The following is a 16069-nucleotide window of genomic DNA, read 5'->3' as shown; positions in this document are numbered from 1 at the left end:
CAGACAGTGACCCAAGTCGGGAATCGAGTCTGGGACCCTGGAGCTCTGAAGCTACCCGGCTAACCACTCGGCCGTGTTGCCCCTCCATTCTCCCCTGAGTTTTCTATTGGATTTGCCATTGTGCAACTCCTAAGGTTTACTGTTCCCTTGGATCCTATTGTCTGATGTGTTTGGCAGGTTTATTCGATGTGGACTGCACTTGATGCAGTGAAGCTAGAAACAGACCTCTCACGCTGGAGAAGATCCAACACGGTTTTATTCAACGATAGAACTAATATACATATTCAGCTGTGGGTCGACACTATGCTGAACTGACTGGAGACCTTGTATTAGCCTGACCAGACTATCTAGCTACCACATGGTGTTTGCACTGGCTAGCTCGTGGACTCTGACTGTCTCAGTGGCTGGGTCCAGAGAGAGCGGGCAACCTAGTGTCCTCTGGCCTTATAGTGGTAGTGTCCTGTCTGGTGATTGGCTGCACTGTGCTGTGTGCTTACTGGTCATCCTGTGTGTCAATCACTGCCTGTCTGCACCTCATTATATACATGAGTGGATATTATGACATCTCCCTTTTTTTTTTAGATAAATAAATACTAAGGGGGCAGCATGGTGGCTCAGTGGGTTAGCACTGCAGTCTCACGGCGCTGAGGTCCCAAGTTCGATCCCGGCTCTGGGACACTGTCCGTGTGGAGTTTGCACATTCTCCCCGTGTTTGCGTGGGTTTCGCCCCCACAACCCAAAGATGTGCAAGGTAGGTGGATTGAACACGCTAAATTGCCCCTTAATTGGAAAAAATTAATTGGGTACTCTAAAATTAAAAAAAAAAAAATTAAAAAATAAATAAATACTAAGGTGTGTGATATATATATATACATATATACCTGACTATATACAAAAGGTGTCGAAATGAACGTATATACATAGGAAGGTGTTGATAGTGCAGGTACATGGCAAACAAAACGATATTTACAGAGGTCAAATCGATGAAGTCACAAAATGTACAAAAGTTCAGTCTATAGATTTAGTCTTTGTGGTGGAAGGCAGCGCATGTGTCGTTATGATGCCCACCCAGTATGGGGACTTGAGGCACTCAGCATCAGGGTCTGTTGGGCTGTCAGGATCAGAATCTGGCACGGTCTGCTGTATTGAACGGACACTTCTGCGCCGCTGCTGGGATCGCTGGCTGCTGCGCAGTGGAGCAGATCTGCAAAGGGCTGCATAGTGGCCAAGCTTACCACACTGTAGACACCGGCATCCTTTTGCCGGATATTACCGCTTTAAGTGGGCAAAGCCACAATTCGGACACTTCATGACGCCGACTTCAGCGCATTCCGTGCACCATCATGCATGCGGTCGGTCGACGTACGCACCTGCGCAGTTGGGTTGTCGGTCTCGTCGTCCACTTGGTCGTGGCGCGCATGCGCAGGGACCTGGGAAAAGCGCGCGAAATGGTCACTCTCCTTGATGCTCCGCCCTGCATCTGTGCGATGACCTGCACCTGTTCCGCCTCGTGGGAGGCCAGCTTTGCAGTCTCTGCCGCCCTGATGTGGGAGTAATGATTCTGAGCATGTTCGTGGACAACGTAGCAACAGGGAGGGTCATCTGTTGACTTTCAGGAGCTGCTGCCGAAGGGAGTCGGAGTGTACCCCGAAAACGATCTGATCCCGGATCATGGAATCAGCCGTCGAGTCATAGATACATGACTGCGCTAGGATCCGGAGATGGGTCAAGAAGGACTGAAAAGGTTCATCCTTACCCTGAAGCCTCTGCTGGAAAACGTCATGTTCAAAGCTCTCATTCACCTCAATGTCGCAGTGGCTGTCGAACTTCAGCAGGACTGTTTTGAATTTTGTTTTGTCTTCGCCTTCAGCGAACGTAAGGGAGTTGTAGATGTGGATGGCGTGGTCCCCCGCTGTGGAGAGAAATAGCGCGATCTTCCTGGCGTCCGATGCGGCTTCGAGGTCAGAGGCCTCGATGTATAAGAGGAACTTTTGCTTGAAGATCTTCCAATTGGCGCCGACGTTGCCGGAGATGCGGAGCTGCGGAGGAGGGTTTCCATGTCACCGGATGGCTGCTTGCTGGTCAATGCTAATTCACTCGAGGTACGTCCGTCAATTTCAGTACCACTCTGGTACCATGATGTGTTAGGCAGGTTGATTCGATGTGCACTGCACTTGATGCAGTGAAGCTAGAAACAGACCTCTAACACTGGAGAAGATCCAACACAGTTTTATTCAATGATAGAACCAGTATATATAGTCAGCTGTGGGTCGACACTATACTGAACTGACTGGAGACCTTGTACAAGCCTGACCAGACTTACTAACTACCACATGGTGTTTGCACTGGCTAGCTCGTGGACTCTGACTGTCTCAGTGGCTGGGTTCAGAGAGAGCGGGACACCTAGTGCCCTCTGGCTTTATAGTGGTAGTGTCCTGTCTGGTGATTGGCTGCACTGTTCTGTGTGCTTACTGGTCATCCTTTGTGTCAATCACTGCCTGTCTGCAGTTCATTGTATACATGAGTGGATATTATGACACTGTCGTTGCAACTTCAAACCAAAGTTTAACTTTGACAGATATTTTCTGCTGACATAGCTCTACTGCGTTGCACTGCATTCCGTATGCTTCACCCGACGTCTGTGTCTATGTATTTACATTGTGTATTTCTTGGATGTCCTATGTTTTTCATGTTGGGAATGATCTGCCTGGACTGTGCGCAGAACAATACTTTTCACTGTACCTCGGTACAAGTGAGAATAAATAAATCTAAATCTAAACTTTGAAAGAGAAATTAGCAGGAGCGACTTTTCAGAGCATGCAAATTGACCTTGATCACAAAGTTACTTTTGACCATCATTAGTATAATGGACAATTTTCATCTCGATTCATTCATTAGCTGATTATGGTGGATTATTAGTCAGTCAATCATAATCTGAAACTAAAATATTTCAATATTCAACTGCATTGAATACTTTGCCTTTTGATCCAGTGCTTGTAAAATGTTCCTGTAACATGCCTGCTGTAAATATGGTGGCACAAGAACTCTTCTGGCCCACAGCGGGGGGCGGGGGGAGGGCACGATAGAATAGTGGTTATCACAGCTGCTTCATAGCTCCAGGGTCACTGGCTGGGGTTACTGGGTTATGGGATAGAGTGGGGGTGTGGGATTAGGCAGGGCGCTCTTTCCAAGGGCTGGTGCAGACTCGATGGGCTGAATGGCTTCCTTCTGCACTGTACATTCTATGATTCTAAAGACTTGAAATAACGCTGTGTATCAATTAACGTATTCCTTTGTCCATTAATGATATTTTATTGCAATACCTCCATCAAAAGACCAGACAAAGGAATTTCATGTAAATATTATGTGTTTTGTTGCTCATCTTTATACAGGGTAATTTACAGAACTTTCAATTTTGTCGTCAGACATGTTCCTGTCTCTAAGTTGTCGGAAAAGTTTAACAAATTTAATAGAAGTTTTTTTAAAATTTGGGCTTTTGACTTGGAGATTCATACGAGGGGCAGATGTTGGGAATTGATTCCTTAGATGAATATGCTCCATGGTATTTTTCACCCATTAAAAGCGTATTTGTCAAATATGCACTTATAATCCCGACTGCTTGTATTTCACGTATTTCATTTTAAATCCACAGTTATAAAAGTCAAAGCATGTAAATTTATTTGGAATTATGCATTTTACCCACTTACTGCGTTGAAGATTTCTTCGGAAAGGCTTGCATAGTATCGAATCCAGGCTGCACATTTGCTAAAGAAGATTATCCTCCACGTATATCTGGGTTGATAATTTCCTAATGAAGTTACTCAGTTAGAAACAACCGTCAGGAATATCTGACAACAGTTTCCAACTAATCTCCAAGAACAGTTTTTGAACAGGGTAATGATGACTCCTTTAAAATAGCAAACTAAACAATGCATGATTGGCTAATATCACCAATTGTAATTTTGAGATAACAAATTGTATCTTCGCAGGGTATAACTTCTGATCATCAAAGTTGTGAACACCAAGCTCGCTTGTGGTACCCGCCCAAGTAAGCACAACTTGCATTTAGACATATACAAATATCCTGCTGTGCTATACAGCGTGATAATCAACAAGATTGGAGGACACGTCAAAGGGGAGATTAAAGGAGAGACAAAACGTTTGGTCGAAGACATGGCACGGTGGTTAGCACTGCTGCCTCACAGCGCCAGGGAACCCGGGTTCAATTCTGGCCTTAGATAATTGTGTGGAGTTTGCACTTTCTTCCACTGTTTGTGCAGGTTTCCTCCGGGTGCTCCTGTTCCCTCCCACTGTCCAAAGATGCAGGTTAGGTGGATTAGCCCCTTAGTGCCCAAAGATGTGCAATTTAGTTGGGGTTATGGGGATAGGGGGATTTGAGCCTAGGTAGGGTGCTCTTTCAGAGGGTCAGTGCAGACGCAATGAGCTGAATCGCTTCCTTCTGCACTGTAGGGATTCTTTGGAATAGGTTCAGGGTGATAGTGAGGAGAGTTTTCACAGTGAGGGCAATAAAATTAGAGGCAAGACATTATGACAAACTGAGACAGAGAATAATATCACTGCGGACAAGGAAGGACATTGGATTGGATTGGATTTGTTTATTGTCATGTGTACCGAGGTACAGTGAAAAGTATTTTTCTGCGAGCAGCTCAACAGATCATTAATTACATGGGAAGGAAAGGAAATAAAAGAAAATACATAATAGGGCAACACAAGATATACACTGTCAAGAGAAGATAAAAGAGAGAGGTTAGTAATAATGTTAGTTTTAGAATTAATTTTTAAAAGATGGGAACGAGTATAAGTTAAGTAAAAAGTGGATCTGTTGGGGAGAGCACGCAGAGTCGCCTTGCTCCAGCGCCACGTTTGTTTAAGGGCTGAGGAAAGAAGGAAGTGAGGCTGTCTCAATGAGAAACTCAGGGTGGGTGACCATTGTCATCGATTATCACACCTTTCACCAATGTGTGGGGCTTTTTAAGACCCGATATGAATCTCACACTTGCCCTCAGCAGGCAAAGTTCCAGACAGGATGGGAGTAATTCCCAGTGTAGCTATACAATGCCCCTGATACACGGTCTGTTCATGCAAGGGGTCAGAAAAGGTCTCCCCTGCCCTCCAAAATGGACCTTAGGCAGTAGAACAAACAGGTTGAACCGTCTGCAGGAACACGAGAATTGTCAATGATGCAGATTTAAGAAGAAAATCCTGCCTGAGGTGCATTTGAGAATTTGAATTTAGAAGAGCCATTTACAGCAAATCGTCTGCAGCGATGATGCCATCCCTGTCTTCCAATGGGGCAGCCTCTTCCTGTTGGAGAAATCATGGGTGTCAATGGGCGAACAATGTTCCCACTGTTCCTACTTGTCTGGCCTGAGCAGCAAGGAACGATAGACATGTGTGTCACTGCTGATTTCCCAATAACCCCCTGTGATTGATTGTGCCCACATCACAATCTGTTCATTTGCTGACGATCGAGGAGACCACTGCTGCAGGAGAGGTGAATGTTCTGTCAGCAAGCAGGTGGGGATGTGTCAAGCGTATCGAGACGGATGTTTATGTTGCCTTCGTGGCAAGGAGTTAATTTACTAATTCAGGACTGGCCTGAAAATTGGCGCTGGAATTGACTGCTGTGCGGCTGCCAAGTAAATCTTTTTCTTCTCTCTATGGCAGATTAAAACAACGATCTTAGACATTTGATTACTCGTGTTCAACAATTTATCCTTATGTTGAAGGGCTGGTAACCAACACTTTGTCACTAAAATGTGTCTTCACCAAGACTGCTGTTGCAATTGTTGCATCTATCAGCCATTTTAGCATTTACATCAAATTCTGTTGTCACATTTCTTCCTTATAACACCTTGGAATACTGTACATTCAAATCTCAATGTAACCTCCCATTCCTGTAGACACAAACTAGGGGGTGGGATTCAGTGGCCTCTCTGTGGCATGTTTTTTGGTGGTGGAAGACGGCCTGCCTTAGCGGGATCTTCTGGTCCCATCGCTGTCAATGGGATTTTCCAATGAGTCCAGCCCATACCGCCAGGAATCCCACGGCCGAGATGAGCCGTCAGCGGGACTGGAAGACCCTGCCGTTGTGAACAGTCCGGAAGATCTCACCCTCGATGGACCGTGATCTGTTTTCCTGCCAGGTTCATTGCCATCGTGCTAGGCTGGCAGTGCCAAGGTGCCTGGGTGTCGGTTTGCCCGTGCTGGGGTCGGGCCCGGGGGTACTCTGCCTTATGAGGTGGGGTGGGAAGGGGTTCGAGGACCCTCTAATCGGTAAGTTGGAGCATTGGGCAGTGTCAGAGGCCCAGAGATTGGGGAGATCGGGTCAGCCTTGAAGGGATGTTCCACTAAACAGAGTCCTGTTTAATAGTGAGGTCGTTCTCACCACTGCAGGAGAGGTGGCAACTGGTGCAGTCATCAGGGGATGGAGTTTCATTGATGGGCATAACACTTGGTGGATGGCAGATGGGAAGACACCATATGGCAAAACGGTAGCATAATGGTTAGCACAGTTGCTTCACAGCTCCAGGGTCCCAGGTTCGATTCCTGGCTTGAGTCACTGTCTGTGCAGAATCTGCATGTTCTCCCCATTCCTGCGTGGACTTCCTCTAGGTGCTTCCTCCCACAGTCCAAAGATGTGCAGCTTAGGTGGATTGGCCATGCTAAATTACCCTTAGTGTCCAAAAAGGTTGGGTGGGGTTATGGGGATAGGGTGGCGGTGTGGGCTTCAGTGGGGTGCTCTTTCAGGGGCCCGTGCAGACTCAATGGGCCAAATGGCCTCTTTCTGCACTGTGAATTCTATGATTCTATGGATAGTTCAGTGGTTAGCTTTGTTGCTTCACAGCGCCAGGGTCCCAGGTTCGATTTCCGGCTTGGATCTCCATTTGTGTGGAGGCTGCACGTTCTCCCTGTGTCTGCGTGGGTCTCCTCCGGGTGCTCCGGTCTCCTCTCACAAGTCCCGAAAGAGGGGTTGTTAGGTAATTTGGACATTCTGAATTCTCCCTCAGTGTACCTGAACAGACGCTACTAGGGGCTTTTCATAGTACCTTCATTGCAGCGTTAACGTAAGCCTACTTGTGGTAATAAAGATTTTAATTTTTTTTAAAAGATGCATAAACTACTTGGATATTGCAAAGAGGAGAAGGAGGTGGCGATGGACCATCTTCTAGCTGAAGATGGCTACAAACACTTCAGCCTTGTCTTTTGCACTGACACACTGGACTCTACCATCACTGGGAATGAGGATATTCATGGAGCCTCATTCTGTCCCTAGTTGTCTCATTGAGTACCACCATTCATGACTGGGTGTGGCAGGGCTGCAAGGCTGATCCATTGGTAAAGTGATCACTTTATATTGTCTACAGCATCCTGCATCCAGTTTCATGCTCATTATAGTCCTGTGTTAAAGATTCATAAGGTTGACGTCTCATTTTTCAGTATGCTGTCCTACACTTCTCATTGAACCATCCCTCCCTATTTCTGGCTGCTCCTCCTGTGCTGCAAGTTCTCCCAGTCCGAGGCAGCTGCGCGCCTCCAATTCTGGCTTCTTACAAATACCTGATTCCCTTCATCCTGCATTTGGTGGCTGCACCTTCAGCTACCTGAGCACCAAGCTCTGGAAATGCCCTCCCTTAATCTCTCTTTCTCCTTCCCTCTCTCATCCTTTAAGACACTCCTTAAATTCTACCAATTTGGTCAAACCTCTGACCACCCATTTTAATGTCCCCTTTACGTACCTTGGCGCCAAATCCTGTTTGATAATCGTTCCTGGGAACCATTTTGCAATGTTGCACTATATTAGTGGATTTACATAAATGTAAGTTGTTGCTGTGACGTACATGATTGTCAATGTCACACTGTCCATCCAAAGATTAACCGACTCATCATTCCGTCAGGCATCTGGAAAGACAGTATGAAAACGGTAGGCTCTAACTCATGCGATGTTATCGCAAGTTCAGTTAACCAGCATTTCCAATACAGCTCAAAGTATTTTAATGAGTGCGTGGAAAGCAACCTAAATATTGTTCGTAAGACAGTGTTATACTATGAGGTGAATATTTGTCTCCAAGTCATGGTTATTAGCGAGGTCCAAAAATGTCTGAGTACATTAAAGAAGATTACGATCTGCTTCTAGCTTCTCAAAAAGAATCGTTGCTCCCCCAAGGTGGGAATGGTTGAACATGTACAGGGTGGAAAAGAATGCTTTAATCATTCTGTTGTTCCACGTTCTCAGTCAGCCAAGTTCTAAAATTTTCCCCAAGCCATTATCTGCAACAAGAGAACCACTTGCTCAAGTTATTTTGGGAATTTATGCGAGGAGAAGCTGTTGATGGTAAATCACAGCTTGTCTCCTGGAGCTGGTGATATTCCCTTTGTGATATTTGGCTTGGTATGCGAGTACTAATTGGCTCTATTGGTTCTGCAAACAACATCAAGCACAGTTTGGCTGCAGTCAACGCGTTTATGCTTAAAGTGAAGTTTAAAGTAAGTAAGTGTGATAATAAGGTTTACAGTGAAACTGCCAGCCCTGCTCCGCAAATGTATTTTTAATCAAACCACCTCGAATAAATGTTAAAGGCTGCAATGAGCATGGCAACTGGAGTAAATGGGTTCAGCAGGAATATTCTCCGCTAGTTGGAGTCATACCTGGCAAAAGGAAGGTGGTTGTAATTGTTGAGGTCAACCATCTCAGCTCCAGGGCATCACTGCAGGACTTCCTCAAGACTTTCTTAGGCCCAACCATTTTCAGCTGCTTCATCACAAGGTCAGGAGTGAGAATGTTTACTGCTGATTGCACAATGTTAAGCACCATTCGCAACTTCTCAAATGCAGAGGCAGTCATAGAGCATAGAACATAGAACAGTACAGCACAGAACAGGCCCTTCGGCCCTCAATGTTGTGCCGAGCCATGATCACCCTACTCAAACCCACATATCCACCCTATACCCGTAACCCAACAACCCCCCCCCCCCCTTCCCCCCTTAACCTTACTTTTTTATTAGGACACTACGGGCAATTTAGCATGGCCAATCCACCTAACCCGCACATCTTTGGACTGTGGGAGGAAACCGGAGCACCCGGAGGAAACCCACGCACACAGGGGGAGGACGTGCAGACTCCACACAGACAGTGACCCAGCCGGGAATCGAACCTGGGACCCTGGAGCTGTGAAGCATTTATGCTAACCACCATGCTACCCTGCTGCCATGTCCTAAATGCAGTAAGACCTGGACAATATCCAGGATTGGGCTGACAAGTGGCAAGTAACATCAGGCAATGACCATCTCCAGCAAGAGAGAATCTAACCATTGCCCTTTGACATTCAATGGCATCGCCATCACTGAATCCCCCACTTTTGACATTCTGGGAGTTACCATTGACCAGAAACTGAACTGGAATAGCGATAAATACTGTGGTACAAAAGCAGGTCAAGAGGCTAGGAATCTTGCAATGAGTAACTCACCTCCTGACTCCCCCCCCCCCCCCCCCCCCCCCACACCCCTCAAAACCTGTCCACCATCTCCACGGCACAAGTCAGGAGTGTAATGGAATACTCTCCACTTGCCTCGATGAGTGCAGCTCCAACAACAGACAAGGTGCTCGACACCATCCAGGACAAAACAGCCGCTTGATTAGCACCACACCCACAAACATTCACTCTCCCCACCGTGGCACAGTGGCAGACGTTTGTACCATCTACAAGGTGCACTGCAGGAACTCGCCAAGGCTCCTGGACAGCACCATCCAAACCCACTACCATCTATAAGGACAAAGACAGCAGATACTTGGGAACACCACCACCTGAACGTTTCCCTCCAAGCCATTGACCCAAAATATCAGGGTGATAATAACTAGATCATCTGTTTTGGTGAATTTGATTTTTTTTAATGCTTTCATGGGATGTGGTGTTGCTGGCTAGGCCAGCATTTATTGTCCATCCCTAATTGCCCTTGAGGAGGTGGTGCTGAGCTATGTAGTCCATGTGGTGTAGGTATACCCACTGTGCTGTGAAGGACAGAATTCCGGGATTTTGACCCAATGGCAGTGAAGGGACAGCAGTATAATTCCAAGTCAGGATGCGTCACAGTTGTCATCCCATCTGCCAGATTCTATAAGCAGATGGAATCTTAAAATTGTTTACATCAGTGCATAACTGTTGATCCTCTCCTGTTTGTTCAGCTCCTTATTTTAAAGGAGTTAACAGACATTGCATTTCTGACGAGTTCATGTGCATCGTCATTACGCTATCAGATGGGTTGATTTTTCCTATATTCCTTAATTCCCTTGAGGTCTGTTTACCTTCTTGTCGACCACAGACTATGTAAAATGACTTACTTGTGTTTAAATTGTCGATGATGCCTCTCCCACAGTGAGAACCTGAAGAGTCATTTATAACTCCTGCAGGTTTAATTCAACTGGTTGGAGGAGTCAGAGATCCTTGAAAATCAGCATTTACACTCCATTTTCCTGGACATTTGCCATAATTACGCACACAGGTAGGATAAGATAATAATAATCTTTATTGTCAACAAATATGCTTCCATTAACACTGCAATGAAGTTTCTGTGAAAAGCCCCTCGTCGCCATACTCCGGCGCCTGTTTGGGTACACTGAGGGAGAATTCAGAATGTTCAATTCACACAACTCGTCTTTTGGGACTTGTGGGAGGAAACCAGAGCACCCGGAGGAAACCCACACAGACACAGGGAGAACGTGCAGACTCTGCACAGACAGTGACCCAAGCCGGGAGTCGGGTCTGGGACCCTGGCGCTGTGAAGCAACTGTGCTAATCACTGTGCTACCACGCGGCCCACACGGAGGATATGTCTCCATCTTAAAGAGGTTGGGAGTTTTCTGTTTCCTACGATTGTAAGCAAGAGGAGAAGTGGGCCATTCGGCCCCTCGAGCCTGCTCCGCCATTCAATACGATCATGGCTGATCTGATTGTGGCTTTAACTCCCGTTTCTGCCTGTCCCCCATAACCCTTGACTCTCTTGTCAATCAAAAATCTGTTCAACTCAGATTTAGATTTCGGAAGAGGGAAAGAATGTGTATTGATATTGCATACTCACTGTCGTATCAGAGCAAAGCTAAACACTGCGGATACTGGAAATCTGAAATAAAAACAGAAAATGCTGGAATCGAGGTGTGGCATACAGGTCCCCACTCAAGCCCTAAATTGACCCAGTGGCGCAGTAATTGAGGTCTGCCATGACCTTCACGGTCACTGGGAGTGGGTGTCCTCATCCTCCACGGGGTGCCATGTCTACCTGGTGAGACATTTTCTTCTGCGGCACATGGTGTCTGTCAGCTCATTGTAGGATCATCGAGACCTTTTTCAGGTTTTTCTAAATTAGTTATATATGTTATCAAAAAATATAGTCTTAGTCCCCTGAAAATACAGTTACCCTACTTAAGACCAGGAAGACTTCATTAAGACCAACACATGGTCAACAACACCAGACAACACTTTCCACATAGAACATAGAACATACAGTGCAGAAGGAGGCCGTTCAGCCTGATGTACTATTAATCCACTGCTAGACGATGAGAGCGAGAGAACATAGGTTTTATTACACAAGAACTTGCCTGCCTGAGATCGCTGTAACAACTGAGTGCCGCCCACAGGCAGCCGGTCTATATACCGTCCAGGGGGGCGGAGCCAGAGGCGGAGCCCACCAGGGTTCCAGTACACTACATGGAAGAGGGATCATATTACAGTGTAATATGTTATAATTACATTATAACATATATACTCTACAAACAACTTATTCTGGTGAATACATTCACCACATGGCCCATCGGGTCTGCACCGACCCACTTAAGCCCTCACTTCCGCACTATCCCCGTAACCCCATCTAACCCTTTTGGCCACTAAGGGTAGCCAATCCACCTAACCTGCACGTCTTTTGACTGTGGGAGGAAACCGGCGCCCCCGGAGGAAACCCACGCAGACACGGGGAGAACGTGCAGACTCCGCACAGACAGTGACCCAGCGGGGAATCGAACCTGGGGACTTGGCGCTGTGAAGCCACCTGTGTTACTGTGCTGCCCTACATACTCTGACCTACCAACTACCCCCTTCTCCCCTATCTGGCTCCCTTCCATTAGCAGCCATCCCTGGGTACCTTGACTCCAGGCTCTGGAATCCCCTCCCTAAACCTCTCTGCATCTCTCCATCTGCCTTTTCCTTTGAGATGCTCCTTATAATGCACCTCTTAGAATAAGCTTTTCCCTAATACCTTCTTATGTATTTCAGTGTCGAAGTTTGTTTGAGAAATCTCCTGTGAAACAGCTTGGGATGTTTTGCTATCTTAAAAGGTGCTATATAGTTTGAGTTGTTTTTGTTGCAGTCAATGTTGTAAAGTGGTCAGTGCCTTTTTAAGTGATGTCATGTTCTGTAGACTGGCCGAAGTGAATGATGAACTATAGAACATCTAGTTTAAAATAATTTAGTATGAAACAACTGCATGATGAAGATAACTAGGATTAAATAAAATAATAAACTACTAACACTAATTAACTATTGTAGAGCTACTGCAAAACATGCCTCTCCTCCAACATGACCTACATCCAACTAACATCACAATTAATCCATCACTAGTTATATTTATTAGGGTGAACAAGACTAATCAAATATTGGAATGCACCTCAAAGGTGTTGCTCTAAATTCTTTGTTCGGGTCACATTCCTAAAACGGAGTATTTTGCTCCTCTTCAGGAGGTTGAGAAAATTGGCAGTGATGATTCCCAGACCTGAATCAAATCAAGCTGTCAGGTTAGGCAGAGAGAATCCAACTTGCACTCACTGGAGACACAATATAGAAAGAACATGTTCAGATGTTCAAATCCTTGAACACATGGATAATGTTGATGTAAATTAAATAATGATCAAGAATTAGAGGCTTTAAATACCAAAATTGCTAAATCTCAAACAAAGTTTAGGATTAGGAGATTAGAGAAATTCCACCTCTTGCCCCTGAAGGACCATGAATTTGAATAAATTCTCCTCAACGTCCGCTAATGTTATGAGAACCGATTTGAAAAAGATGTTGAGGGAGTTATTGAAAGAATTGGATATTATTGTGTTCAGAGATCGGGGTAATTAACAGTTCAATCTCATTCAGACAGTGACCCAGAATCTCTATGGAGTGGCAGTCACATCTAGGTTGTCACTCAGCACCAGGCTCCTGGGCCTGCTGAGAAATGTGCATTGAAGTTGCTCCAGAGTCCTCAAAGTGCAGGGCAGCAATGTCAGGGAAAGTGAACCACGCCACCATTTTACAGCACTAGCTGCCAACAAGCGATATGTTTAAAGGCTGAAGCTAATTTGAGAAGCCAGGGAAATGGTAAGTCTGTGAGGGAGGCCGGTGAAGGATTAGAGTGAGGGAGGGAAGGGGGGGAGGGGGGTTGGGGGTTGGGGGGAGTCTGGGTCAGGTGGTCAGTAGGGGTGAATGGTCGGGTGTTGATCAGAGAGGTCAGGGAGTGGGCTGAATGCGGCAATCGCGGTGACGGTGAGATCACTAATTTAGTTACCCAAAAACCTATGGTTTTAATCCTTCGAACTTTTTCTGGGTAATTATTCTGCTAAGCGAAAAGCCCAGCAATTCTAGACCAGTCAGTTTAACTTTAGTAGTGGGGAAGCTTCTAAACACAGTTATTAGGGATAGAATTAGTAGTCACGTGGAAAAATGTGGGTTGATTAGGAAGAGCCAGCATGGATTTCTAAAGAGGAAATCGTTTTTTACTAACTTGATGCAGTTTTTTGAAGAGGTAACAGAAAGGGTCGATGAGGGTAACGCGGTTGATGTGGTGTACATAGACATTCAAAAGGCATTTGATACAATGCCACACAACAGACTTGAGAAAGGTTATAACTCATGGAATCAAAGGGACAGTAGCAACACGGATACAAAATTGGCAGAGTAATAGGGAACAATGAATAATGCTTAATGGATATTTTTCAGGCAAAAGGAAGGTTTGTAGTCCCCAGGGGTCAACATTGAAACCTTTGCTTTTCCTGATTTATATTAATGATCCAGATATTGGTGTGCAAGGGATAATTTCAAAGTTTATAAGCATTGTAAACTGTGAAGAGGACTATTTAGAACTTCAAAAGGACATAGACAAGTTGGTGGAGTGGACAGATAGGTGGCAGCTGAAATTCAATGCAGGTAAGTTTGAGATGATTCATTTTGACGGACGAACATGGAGAGACAATAGAAAATAAGGGACACAACTCTGAAGGGGTATAGGAACAGAGGGACCGGGGTGATCGTGTGCATAGATCATTTAAGGTGGCAGGACAGGTGGAGAGAATAGTTCATAGAACATATCATATTCTGTGCTTTATTAATAGGGACATAGAGTTCAAGAGAAAGTAGATTATGCTGAATTTATACAAGACACTAGTTAGACCTCAGCTGGAATATTGTGTACAGTTTTGATCACCACTCTTTTGGAAGGATATGAATGCATTGGTGAGAGTGCAGAAGAGGTGTACAAGAATGGTCCCAAGGTTGAGAAACCCTGAGAATAATAATAATAATCACTTATTGTCACAAGTAAGCTTCAATGAAGTGACTGTGAAAAGCCCCTAGTCGCCACATTCTGGTGCTTGTTCGGGGAGGTTGGTATGGGAACTGAACCCACGCTGCTGCCTTGTTCTGCATTACAAGCTAGCTGTTTAGCCCAGTGTGCTAAACCAGCCCCTGGTTTAGTTTACATATGAGGATAGATCGGTGAGGTTGGGACTGTTTTCCTTGGAGAGAAGGCTGAGAAGGGATCTGATAGAGATGTTCAAAATCGTAGGGAGAAATTGTTCCTGCTTGTAAAAGGGATCAAGAACGAGCGGGCACAGATTTAAAGTGATTTTCAAAAGAAGCAAATGTGATCAGAGAAAAAACTTTTCCCACATAGCGCGTGGTCAGGTCTGGAATGCACTGCCTGGAAGTGTGGCGGAGGCAGGTTCAAACAAAGCATTTAAGTGGACATTAGATGATTAATAGAATAGAAATAATATGCAGGAGTACGGGGAGAATGACCACAGCATCATGATGCTTATTCGGCGAGCCGGTGCAGACATGATGGGCCGAATGGTCTCTTTCTGAGCTGTAACAATTCTGTGACTTAATGGAGTGGAGGCAGGAAGGTCATGGGCTCCCTACCTGCCACTCTCCCAACTGCTTAAATGCCCTACTGCCACCAAATCCACCATGGATGAGGGCACTAAATTCTGCCCCTTTATGTCTGGAAGAATAGATTTTGCAATCTGGGCTGGGATTCTCCCCTACCCGGCCGGACGGGGGGTCCCGGCGGGATGGAGTGGCGTGAACCACTCCGCGTTGGGCTGCCCCAAAGGTGCGATCGCGGGCCAGGCCACCGTGGGGGCACCCCCAGGGGCCAGATTGCCCCAGGACCCCGAAGCCCACCCGCGCTGCCTGGTCCCACCGGTAAGGTAGGTGGTTTGATTCCCGCCAGCGGGACTGGCATGACAGCAGCGGGACTTCGGCCCATAGTGGGCCGGAGAATCGCCGGGGGGTGCCCGCCGACAGGCGCGGCGCGATTCCCGCCCCTGACAAATCTCTGCTGCCGGAGACTTCGGGAGACGGCGGGGACGGGATTCATGCCGGCCCCCGGCGATTCTCCAACCCAGCGGGGAATCCCGCCCCTGGAGTAGGATTTGAACCAACAACCTCCTGGCTCAGCGACAAGAGTGCCACCAATTGAACCATGCCTGAAAGCTCACTTCTAAAGCAGCATATAAGGGATAATGTTGCAAATTTGCATTCCTCGTACTGTGTTTCAACAGTCGGGTCCATTGCTGGGGAATGTTTTCTGAAATGCTGGTTCAAATTTTTATAATTACATAATTTCTTTGTTTGAATTATAAAATTCTAACAAATTATCCATACGCAACATTTATAAGAAGCAGCAACTCACCAAGATGCTTTCAGAACCCCCAAACCTGCGACACCTGCCAGTCAAAATTATGGAACTCCCATCGCAACAGCACTGTGGGTGTGCCTACACCAGATGGATGGCAG

The sequence above is a fragment of the Scyliorhinus canicula genome, chromosome 3 (assembly GCF_902713615.1).
Source record: "Scyliorhinus canicula chromosome 3, sScyCan1.1, whole genome shotgun sequence".
NCBI lineage: Eukaryota > Metazoa > Chordata > Chondrichthyes > Carcharhiniformes > Scyliorhinidae > Scyliorhinus > Scyliorhinus canicula.
Note: the sequence above shows the minus strand (reverse complement) of the source record.